This window comes from Diplotaxodon limnothrissa, linkage group LG6 (assembly GCF_057381915.1).
Source record: "Diplotaxodon limnothrissa isolate DT_005_m linkage group LG6, D_limnothrissa_male_GT1.1, whole genome shotgun sequence".
Classification (NCBI taxonomy): Eukaryota; Metazoa; Chordata; class Actinopteri; order Cichliformes; family Cichlidae; genus Diplotaxodon; species Diplotaxodon limnothrissa.
Window position 1 is genome coordinate 17,261,267 of NC_140601.1, and position 12,993 is coordinate 17,274,259.

Below are 12,993 nucleotides of genomic sequence, written 5' to 3' on the forward strand. Positions count from 1 at the left end.
CGAAACAGCCATCAGTTTTTGATACACAGGATAATATCAAAAGCTCCCGTTTAAGAATCACTTGTTCTTTTGTCAGGGGGTACAAGTTTCAAGATTAGCTCAAGCAGTGATTAGCTGCTCCTAGACAACAATACACCTGCAACAACTACCTCTCAAATCTCCATTCAGTACAGCAGGTTTCTTGACCTATTAATAGCCAAATAGGTCAGGATTTGGGCCCAGCAACAGAAAGGAGACTATGCCCCAGCGCTTTCTACTCAACTAATACCCCAACAATCCAACGAGCGTCCGACACAGCATGAGAACAAAGCCACTTATTTCTAAGAATTAAAATGTGCTTTTTGAAGAAATCCAGTTCTAGGCCTGTTATGGAAAATCGTGACCTACATTTACAGGTCTCATTTACAGTACCTGCTGTCGCACAAAGAGAGACAGACCACTCTTACCCATAAGTCACTACTCTACTTGCTCAAAATAACCTGAAATACAGTAGAGTCATGAAAAGGTTTAAAATACAGGCTGCTGAAAACATCTTTTGTCTGTGTGAATCTGTGAGCTGCTTCTGAAAGAGTTTCTCCAGCAACTATCCAATTACAGTAATGTGATAATTACACATATTTGTTGCTTCCACATCAGAGTAACAAACATAATAAGACAGAAAGACTGGGATGCTACCTTCTTTTTCCTATAGCCCTGTGCAAAATTTTTGAGCCACCCCTCATTTTACTTTTATACTTTGCTTCAAAGGAGCCAGACATCTTGGTCACTTTTTAAAGTGCTCTTGAGCAATGGGACTCTGGGCTTTCTGAAGGTCTTTCGATGATTGTATTTCAGTCTAGTTCCTGGACCTGACCACACCACAGAGGAATGTTTTTTGTTATTTTTTGCTTAGGTATTTTTTTATGCCAGTTAACACTGATCTATGAACTATTTAGGCATAATTAGCGCTGTGTCTGAGCATAACAGACATCTCAGCAAAGAGCCAACTTTAAATTGTAGCTTTAGGTACTTTGCTACTAGCAGCCTGCCGCAGGAAAGTATGATTCGTTCCCCTTTCTTTAGCTGAATCTTTAAAAATACCAAAGACTGGGCTGGAAAAGTAGATGATGAACAACAAGAGAAAAAAAACCCTACAGCACATGGACAGCATGTCAAATTCATGTCCTTAAGAAAGAAACTGTAAAACATCCTGCAAAGACCTGACACCAAACCTGAGAGATGAACAAGGAGAAAAGGCAGGTATGCCAATTACACAAGAACTGCACTGAGAATCAGTGATAGCAGGTGTTCTCTATTAATGAATCCAAATGGATTTTTCGCATCAAATCTACACCATTATATACAGAGGTGGTCACGAGAGAGGTACAGCGAAGAGTGTCTACAGCCATCTATAAAACACAGTGGATGCTGTGTCATGGTTGGGACTGCATTTCAGCAATTCCAATCCCATTGGCTCTGCTTTGGGAGTGCCTACCATCGCTAAGCAGCACATCAAAGACATTACATTCGTGCAATTTAATTGCGTGGTCAAATCTTTGTGCTTTTTGGAGTTATTTACCCACTAATTACATTTAAAGTAATGCAGTACGTTGCTTAATTACTCCCAGAAAAAGTAATTCATATGATCTTTCCCTTAGTATTTAGGTATGAACACGAAGCCAACAGCACAAAGCAAAGATGAAAAAACACACAAAGAGACTTCAAAGCGATCGCCACAGTGAGTCTATTTTAGAAACATGAACAGGCAGATATGGAGGCTGCAGCCTGACTGCTCATCACTGACTTTGTCACCAGCTGAAAATCAGGGTTTGGCTGCTGGGTTGAGATCAGCATTCACTCAGTTTTATCATCACTCTAAGTTCTTGGCTAGTTTAAATGTTAGGATGCTATCTGCACAGGTGCTTGCAAAGAGCCGAAGTTGTGTTAGCAGCATAATAAGATTGTTTCTGTTCTGGATGCAGTTTGCACATTGCCAAAGTGCTCTCATTCTTTTGTGTCCATATCCACGTTGCAGACTGTGCCACCATTTACCTCTTCCAGCACACAAACTGAAATCAGCTGATTGTAGCGCAAGTGCGACTGGAATCAATAAGCAGGACGGATATAAACAAGCAGACTAACAATTCCAAGGAATTGAACTACTGGGAAGTGGTTCTCTAGAAAAAAACAGTTCTCCGTACTGGGGATCAGATTTTGATCCACCATTGGTACCATCCAATTGGCAAAGGGTTCATTTTTCAGTAGGTAAAGATTCCAAACACACTATCAGTGGAGTAAAAGCATATCTGGATAAATCAAAAAAACTGTCTGGGGTCTTTCTGTGTGGCGTTTGTATGTTCTCCCCATGTCTGCGTGGGTTCTCTCTGGGTACTCCACCTTCGTCCCACAGTTTGGTAAATTAGTGATTCTAAATTGAACGTAGATGTGAATGGTTGTCCATGTCTGTGTTAACTCTGCGACCGACTGGCACCCTGTCCAGGTTGTACCTTAGCTCTATGACACTGGGATGGGCTTCAGCTGCCCGGGACCCTGAAATGCAGAATAAAACGTTGGATGAGGGTGGTGGTGGCTCCAGACTTTTGCTCAGTTTCATATCCTAGTGGTCGTCTGTATTTCTTGCTGCAGATCCTAGATGTTCAACACACTGAAAACTAACACCCACACTGAATTAAAAATGCTCAATTAAAAACTGAAAATGAAAAAATCAAATCCAAAGCTGTGACAAAGCCAACATAAATGGCCCTGTTTTTCCCCCCCCACTAATTTCACAGGTACAGTGCACCATTACTCAAAGCTCTGCAGGGTTACTTTACACTTGCTGTGCATCATTTCTAAAAATGGTCCTGGCAGCATTTAGGGCCTGCTGCAAATTCATGTCCTCTACATCAACATAAGAATCAGTGCATCATTACAAACATGTTATTAGAAAACATTCAAGATCCCATTTTAGCAACAGCATTGCATCACACCTCTGTCACAGTGCCAGCTGCAAATGGTTGCACAAGTTTAAGTAATTACTTATTATCACGACACAGCGGCACACTAGACATCCATAATTTCTAAAGCTTAAAGAGCAGCACTCCAAAGGTAAACACCAAAAAGAGATTAGTTTCTGATGAATCAAAGTGAAATAAAGACACGAACTGATGGGAACAGATAGGATCAAACATGATGTAAAAATGAAAGAAATGTTCACCTCTAGGCCTTTTGTCATTTCTTCTTTTCTGATCTGGTTTCTGCATTGTCAGCCGACTGCAATCCCAGAAGGTTTCATACACAAAGGTGTGTCCTGTGCAAATACCTGAAGGGCAGGACACACCTTTAACTCAGCGTAACGATCATATTTCTCGCTAAACAGGAGCTTTGATCAGCTGAGCATGAAAAAAAAAATACAACTTATTATGCTTCTTTTCTAAACCTACCTTTTATTAAAAGGTGCAGCATTCAAAGGAGAGTTTCAATGTTTCCATCAACTTAAAGGTGCTGTTTAAAGAGAAGAAACTCGCAGCAACCATAGCAACCCAGAGACCAACAGCCCCATTAAAGTGATAGCAGCTGCTGAAATATTTAGAGCTGTAGGTGAAACCGCTGAAGGGTAATGTAGTGTCTGGTCTGAGTGTTAATACTCCTCACTAATTCAATCAGCAGCACAGCAGGGAGGAAGAAAAGCCAATGTTATTATCCAGATGCTGACCACTGTGCCAGTTCATCATGTTTACAGGTGTCATACTAAAGTAAAGCTTAAATTACATATTATTAATAATATTATTACATTTTTTTATGTTCATTTCAGTCGTTGTTCGACAAAAAAATAAAAAGTGAAAGCAGCAGCTGTAACTAACTAGCTTAACTTTAACAGAGGTTAAGGCACAAGTAGCATCTCAAACCACCCAATAATACCTCATTTTGAAATCAGCACATACCAATAACAAAGGTATAAAATATCTAACGAGCAGCAAAAACATTTCTGTGAAAATATCTAACCAGCCAAAACGAAATTTCAACATGATTAGGTGATTAGTGCACAAATATTTCACCCCTAAAATTACATGTGTGTGAATTCTGTCAGATGTAAACACTACAGGCCAGATGTGATTCATTTAGCATTTGCTAATGCTAAATTAGCTTAGCTGCAACATTCCACTCTACAGTTTTTCTAAATGTTAATTTAATATAGTATAATATAGTACTTGTAGCAGTACTATATTGCAGTAAAAGAGTTCCCTATCCAAATAATACTTCTCTTCCTTTGACTAAAATGAACAGTGCTTAGAAACTATTGAGAAAAGTAGACAGATAGCACGCTAACACTTTTGTAAAAAGCTACCTTTCTTCAAACAAAAACATTTTTATATCATGTATATGTTGCTTCATTCACTGAAATGCTGTTTCTTAGGCCACTATGTGTTCAGTAATGACGGTAACTAGCTTATGTAAGCAGATAACTTTGCTCCATGCCTGTGGATTTTCACATGCACACAACGGCTAATGGCTCGATTTGCCATTATATGCAAAATGATTCATCAACGTGCTCAAAGGCAGATTCTCAGTTTAGCTTGAAGGAAGCAAAAGGAGGAGAGGAAAAGAAGAAGAAAAAAATCAGTTTTAAAAGGCAATACATAAAGCCTGAAAGAAAAAAAAATATGCCACTTAAAATAACCAAGTTCATTATACAAAGGGGATAAAACTAAGAAAGACTGACCAGAACACACAGAAACCAACTTTTAATCAACGTTATCCAATGTCTTGTGACTCTCTTAGTCTACTCTTAAGCGATAAAGCTTGAAAAAGCTTTTTACATCAGAGGTAGATAAGTTCCTGCTGCTGATATGAAGCATGAAGTCATCCTTTACCTGAATGCGGTCATCCTTTACCTAACTTCAATACATCTTAAAATGTTTATCAAAACATGCAAACAAATGATTTTTTAATGATCCCGATTAACAATTCAAAATTGGGGTGCTAATTCATTAGATTTACACAAATATTATAATTACTTTAAATGACATAATGGGACTCAGCTAGTCCACAGGGCAACCAGTAGATATTTCATTCTGCTTTTTGCTTCTTCTTTTTTTTTTTCTTTTTTTTTTAATGAGAATTTTATTTCTGCTTCTTTTGAGCAAACGCTGTGATTTGTTGTAGACGATGATGCATATTTGAGTCTTGCTACACTGCGATACCATTGTTACTGAGGGAAACAATAACAATAGAGCAATATGATACAATCATGTAGACTTGATAGTATCATATTCTATGAGTTACACTCAAAAACTCTTACAGATAAAAGTCTGACAATATTGTATTGGACTCTGTAGAAAAAAATTAAATAAAATCTAAAAAAAAAATTTTAGCCAACACGTAAATCGCAATTATAAATCTCAGTGTTAGCATTTGCTAGCTTACTTACGAGGTTCTGGAAGTGTTTCCTAACAGTATCCTTATTTCACATTAGCAGTTTAATTGTGTACCTTTAATTATTTAAGCTTTGTTTATGAGAATTTTTGCCTATTCTGTTAGTTCTCTTCACAGAACGGTAAATGGACTGGTTTTTATATAGCCTGTGTAATTAAAGGTCCCAAATTTATAAAAATGGTACAGAAAACATGTCCTCTCTACCTTCCTCCCCCGCCCTTCCTCTGATCTTCACAAGTTAAATTACCGCATTGCATGTGTGTCGGTGACATCATTCCTTCATTCATATTGGCAGGGAAGACTTTAGCCTGTCCTCACGCTACAATAGGCGACTGTCAGCGATAACAGGGCATTTTGTGTGGGTATATCCTATCTCTGCTCTCCTCCTGCTTCCTCTGGAGCTCGTTTGCATCGCATCTCCCTTGCTGATAAAGCAGACATGTTTGCATGTGGGATGGAAGAAGGAAGAAGATACGAGGCTTCTTGTGAAGTTCAGAGATGTTTATCAGATAGACGAGAGAGAGCTACAGCACCAAACTGACATAATTAACCAAGAAGATGAAAAGTTCTTGTAAAAATAAAAAAAAAGGAGCTTATGCAAATAAATAAATAATTCACAGCTAGCAGCAGAACGTTTCTTTTTAATTTTCAGTCTTGTACGCTTCACTTTTCTTTTCCTTACAAACACATTCAGTCAAAGAAAAAAAAAAAACATTGGCCTTAAAGCACCCGAGCACTCGTCCTATACAATTTTTTTTTTTTTGTACATAATTTTCAAAGCAAAACAGATGCAAAACAAGACAGTATACCCTGGGAACTGTTTATCAGAGTAGTAAATACTAGCCTCTACACCTGCACAATAACTCTTCATGTTATCAGAGTACAAACTGCTGACTTGATAGAAAAAAAAAGAAAAAAAAAACAACCTTCTTCCAGTTCATTGTAGGACAACATAAGTGGTTCAACCGGATTGAGTGACAGTGTATTCATTTCACAGCACAGTCACGACACTACAGAGTCTGTTGGAGTTCTCTCAGTAGAATTAGGCCTAGCAAACAAACGGGACCATACTGCATAAGTTACCAACAATGATCATAATTGAAGTAATAGAAGTCAGTTTTATGATGAGGATACATCAGACTAAGAGGGAGTTGAAAATAAAGTGGAAAATGAAAACGCTCAACTTAAAACCTAAGGAAGCATTTACAGCCAAGTTATCCCAACCTAAACCTCCTGCCCAGCATCTTATTACATGCGCTTAAGCCGTTAATTTAGCTCTCTATTGTACTCTATATGTTGCATTTCCATTCATGACAAACTAACACCCTCACCCAACTTCCAAACAAAAACAGGCTCAGATTAACTGCTGCCATTGCTGGTCAGTAGGGCTGCTCAATTAATCGAATTTTAATCACGATTACGATCTGGGCTTTCAACGATCATTAAAAATGACTGAGCCGATTATTAGCCCCTCCCTCATGCTTTACTCTCGCGCTGCTCCGTGTGGCAAATCAAGCGCACTGCTCTGCATTTCGAACACGCGTCACAACAATTAAGAGGACCCGAGGGAAGCTCGGAAAGCTAAGCAGAAGTTATTTGGAGAGGAGTGCCTGCCGTTGGTTGAAAAGAGAGGTAAAAAAAAAAAAAAAAAAAACTTCAGTGGTGTGGAAACATTATGGGTTCGCGGAGTCAGACGTGGATCAAGTAGACACAGTGTGTAAACTTTGCTATGGTGTCGTAGCTGCACCACAGAGCAACACTGCAAAGTTTACATTTTTCATTTATTTCTTTTATTGCAAACATTTGCACTGTTATCAGTATTTGCACACTATTTTATATTATTTTTTAAAGTCATTATTCAATACATTGTTATTGTTAACCCTTTAAAGCCGGTCAGAGCAGCATGCTCGTTTTGTATAACTATTTTTAAATCCCTGTAGAACCTGAACCGCTAAGCTAGCACAATAAATTTTTTTCCATATGAAACCAGAGGAGTTGTACTTACATCTTATGCCATCAGCTTGTCCTAGGTCACGGTTTCCTTCCACATATAGCTTTGCAAAAATTGCATAAAAAGCGCTTGCAGGAACAAAAACATAATATTCCAGAAACACGCTTTGCCGATCCGATCAGCTGTTCTTAACACTTCCCACATTGAAAAAGACGTCAACGTGAACTATCGCAAGTGACGTAATTTTCGCGGAAAATGTAGTTTTTTACTTGTAGGCCTTAGAACTCGAATTGCACTGCTGGAAATAGTTTATTTTGATGCACATGCACATTCTTTGCAAATTTGCATCATAGGATTGTTTTTTTGTTTTTCCTGCAGTGTATATAAAAATTGCTGTATCTCCAAAAATAAAACTATGAAGACACTCAAAATAAATTTCCTGTTGTTGTAAACTATTTTTTGCAACTTTTTTGTATTTAAAGTTTTGAGGGATAAGCCTCTTAAATTTCTCCAAGTAGAAATATATGTAAAAAAAACAAAAACGATTTTCAATTTTTTTGCAATTAATGTAGTTACTATGGACTTAATACATACACATTTTTAAAATATGGGCTATAACAGTTGTATTGATGTATAGCAACTTGAAATGCTCCCACAAATGGCACTACAGCATGTAAAAAAAATATTATAAGCTCTGGCGGACTTGGTTCTATGGTAGATCTTAAAGGGTTAAATAAATATCGTCAAATAATCGTGATCTCAATTTCAGTGAAAATAATCGTGATTATCATTTTTGCCATAATCGAGCAGCCCTACTGGTCAGTTTAGTATATTTGTCACCTCTCGGGGTCACGAGACACAAGAGGGGAAGGTGGAGCTAATCCCAACCACGGGACAACTGAGCTGGCTTGTTTATGGAGAGCAAAGTGGGAAAACACACAGAATCACCTACTGATGTGTTTAGATTTCTCACAGCTTTATGTCTTGTCAAGTATTTTCAGACCGAGTAACAACAGATAGGCACAAATAAGTAAGGTAAAGCAAATCAAAAACTTGTGACCTGAAGCTGTGCATGTAAATCACATCAGCATGACCAGCTTTCAGTGTCTAGCATGCTGCAGTAGATCCTGTGTGTGTAAAGGCCCTGGAAGCAGGTCTGAGCATTGATCTTAGCCAAACACATTGTTGGACTGCTTGAGCTCCCCCTCTGAACATCAGCAGTAATCGTACAGATGACTGATTAACTGTACGTTCCTCTCATGCCTCAGAAACTGCTCTCAACTCTTCATAAGGTTTAAACTTCACTTGCACTCTTGCTGCATGTTTAATCTACTCCAGTTTAAAATGATGTGAGAGATGAGAGAGAAAGTAGGAGGCAGGCCCACCACAGCTCATAAGCACTTATAAACAACAGACAGTAGACTGCGTTAAACAAGAGAGTCTGTAAAACTGCCTCGAATTACAGAAGTTTTGCTAAACTTTCAAATTACCTGACGCCATAACAACCTCACATTTTTACATCCTCTGCAGTTGAGGCATTTTAAAAACAAGCCTGAGCAAATACGGCAGACCAGCCAGGTCAAACTCATTTTACATTACGTCACACGTGCAGCCCACTTTGACCTCTGTGGGCTGCATGTGTGCCGGACCAGTAAAACTCCCCTTTCTTCCAGCGTAAAGAAGTTTAACAACGTATCGAGTCCCTCATGTATTTTAATATAAGAACAAAGAAGTGTAGTTTCAACATTACATAGGAAAATACTGTTAAAAATACAAAGTCTATGCCCTCCTTCAAAATTTGCAAAACCATCCAGTGGGACCATCTTGTGATTGACAAATCACTACGGTATGAGCTCCTCTGTTTCCTACTCAGATCCACACCCGACTCATGATGTCTGGTTTCGAAAAGGCAAGATTGCAGCATCCAAAATGCTCAGCACAAGGCTTCATCGCCAGCTGACATCACAGTGGCTCCATCCAGTTTTTGTTTTTGTTTTTAAATGAACAGTTCTCACTGAATATCTCTAAAGAGACGATTCTGCAGAGAAGCCCTGATGTGCTTAAATGCCATCCATGCACAGAAGTCCAGCTGTGACCAGAGTGTGGTTTTAGGTCACTGCTTGTGTGCTGGGATGCCTTTAAACTAGATCCATTGAAGACCAGTTCAGCCACCACAGTAGCCACATCTGACAATGACATGCAGACATCTGAAGAGGACACTGGTCCTAAAATAAAGATCAAGCAGTTTGCCAGAAATCACATAGCCCAAGCTGGCATTTCAGTCACGTGATAACACGGTTTACTGTGCGAGGGACGTGTGAGTGACCTCAATTTGTCAGATCTGAAGTGATAAAAAGTGAACCATTGATAACAGGATTGCCTAAAACACCAAGTGCACAAACAGATTTATATCTTTTCAGTGCCTTATGTTCACACGCACGCAACACTTAGGGAGAAAATGTACTTGTATACTGTAGCAGTCAAACAATTAGTCGATTAAGCAGTTCGCATACTGACAATAAATGATTTTGTCTTTTATCTACAATTTTTTTGACAGCTGTTTAATTGTTTTCAGTGACTAAGCAAAATATATAAAGATACTGGCACTTTCATCAAGATTAGTTCACTCATCTAGGAGGAGATAGAGGACAAACATAGACTATGAGGACTATTTGTAATCCTCATTCTATTCTCTAGTTGTAAAATATGTACATATGTATATATAATCTATACACCGATTTTTCTAAAGGAGGAAAAACATTAAAATGTGGATCATAGCCTTCTCTTCGTCATTTTACTGAACCGCTTGCATGAATATGGACACATAAATGAGTACCTACCACTTCCAAATTTTTAACATACGTTTTTTAAAAGGTATCAGCCAGCTATACATGTTATTGATTATCAAAATTAGGCTCATTTTAATTTGCACAAGCACAGGCTGGACTTAAAGCAACCTGCACAGCTTTCCATTTATACGTATTAGTGGGGTTTATGGGATTAAACATGCATAATCGGCTGTTTTGCAGCTCCATGCATTTTGTCCCGTCATAAATTCCTTTAAAAAAATGTCTTCTTTGGTAGTAAAAAAAAAAAAACATTTCAACACACAAGTGAGAAAACCATGACTTTGTTTGAAAGTTGTAGTGAATCCCTTAAAGCTCATATCAAGAGATCTAGTCTCGCTGTCACGTTGTTTCAAATATTTATTAATGATTTGATATGCTGCACTAAAATATGGTGACCTCTACCTTGAGATAAAACGTCAACTAATAAACTACAGAGGTTGTAGTAACTCATGACCGCCATCTGTTCATTGCCTAAATCGACGCTCAGAAGCGCAGTTTGCATCAGGTGATTGTGGAAAACCCTACAAAACAAAACAGTGATTTAGCGGGTAGAATAGGATACCTGCACAGGAATGACACACATGAAAAATTCATGATGTTTGCAGGTAACTCAACACCCGCACACTGCGTCCTGCCTGGGAGTGGATACCTGAGTTCAAAGCTCAGAAAAGAGCAGGCTGAAAGGCGATAGAGAGCGTAACATAAAGTTTATAACAATGACAATAACAGCAGCAGCACGTGGATACAATATTTGTCTCGTCCTGAAGATTCTGCGTTATTATGTAACCAGATCCGCGAACATTTTTTATGAAGCATTGGCTGTTTTTTTATTGGTGTACAGAACTAAGATTAGACATAGGGTGGGTCTACTTTGTTTTCTACGGTCGGGCAGAAGTAGTCAAAGAGGAAACGAGGCAAAACAGAGTTTAGGTTTTCACTTCTCTAACGTCACAGGGATGCAAACTTGTCGCCGTGATCCTGGGTATCTCCCCCCGGTAAACCCAAAGGAAAACACCCCGCAGTTTGGAGATACCCAACCCTTCCACCCGCCTACCCACCCGCACATGTTAGTCACAGAGTCTGGAGCTGTAAAAACAAGCAAGCAAAACTTAACATACAAGTCAAACTACCACTGCCAAGTGTTGCCTGCCGAGCTGGCCTTTCCCGTCTTTTTCTTACCGTCGGACTCGTAAAGATCCCCACCTTGGTTAAGAGCGCACAGTGACGATCAGCAGCAGGTTTCCAACCACAGACACGCACTCGCTCTCTGAGCCCCCGCAATAAATGTCCGCGTTTTCCACAGCTCCACAACGTCCCACTTTAGAAATAGTACACAGAGACAACCTAAACGTAACCAAAATCCTTAACCTGGTCCGTGGCGCACACAGTGGAGGTGAGCCCACACTGATCCTCTTCTGATCGCTCCTCCCACAATACCAAGTGGTCATGTCCACTGAAGAGGTGTTTCTCATTTTTTTGTAATACCTTTTGGGAAATAACCACGTGACGATATGATTAGCGGCGTTTAGCACCCTGTAAATTCTGTATTTATTTTTGAGAATTTAGATCTGAAGTCGAGATTAGAGTGTGGGTTTGAGATCAAGCAGGCTAAGACTAGGTGCTGTACAACGGTTTACTCTTCCCCGACTTTCCAAGTTGTGTATAAATCTGGGCCTCAGCATGTCTAACTCCACCCATATCTCCAGCGGGATCATAATCATTGTGATTTCCAGCATGAAATTATACTTTAGAGTTATAGAAGAGACACAACCTCCATTTATGCTTGATTGAAAGATATATTTAGCCCAAGTCGTAATTTAAGAAGTTAGATGCAAACGTATCTAACTGTCCATGATTTCCGGTAGTTACATTGAGTCTTATAGGGGGACTTTTATCGGGCATATTTTGACAGATTTGGCCATGACAGTGAGGGACGTTTTTGGGTTTTTTTAGTTTATGGTTATAAAGATGAGCAAGCCTGTAGCGGCATCTGGTGGCAAGACAGATGAATTACATCTCCCCAGAGTAGCCTTTCAAAGGAAACGTGTCAACGACCGTCAAGAGTTATTATAGCAGCAGGTCGTAGGTGTAGTTCTGACTTACTGGAGGTTCGTATGAATATTAAAGCTGTGTAAATTAATACAGGGTGGTTAATGGTGAAGATTAATGTTGAATGTGAAATGGATCGGGATACATGTGACTGTCGACACACCCGGAACTTTCAGCTTACATCAATCTCATTGGTTGACGGTGACATTTTCTAAATAAAGATTTATACAAATTTGAAACGAAAAAATAAAAATCTGTCTCAGCAATACAAAATATCCAAGGAGGAGGGATCCATCAACAAGAGCCTTGGATGAAGTTGTTGTGGTGGTATCTATTTTATCATCTGAAGTTTTGTTTGTTTGTTTTTTCAGGGTTTTTTCTTTTTCTTTTTTTCCTCTTTTTTCTTTTTCTAATTGATCATATTGTTGACTTGTTGACCCGTAAATGCGACACGTATCTATCATTAGTGATATGAAGTCAGAATAAAGGCTAAAGATTACTGTTGACGGCTCGGTATTTATCAATATAAACGTAGATATTAGACATAAAATAATAATGTTTAAAAAAAAAGCCGCGTACAAACATCGACAGTAACGACTCCTGCCGGGGGGTCCGGTCACTGGATGTCGTCACCTCTGTCTGTCCACAGCGGGGCAGGACTCGGTGAAACTTCTAGTGGACAGGACAACATCCGACTGCGTCGTCGTGTTATGCTCACAGATGACTGAG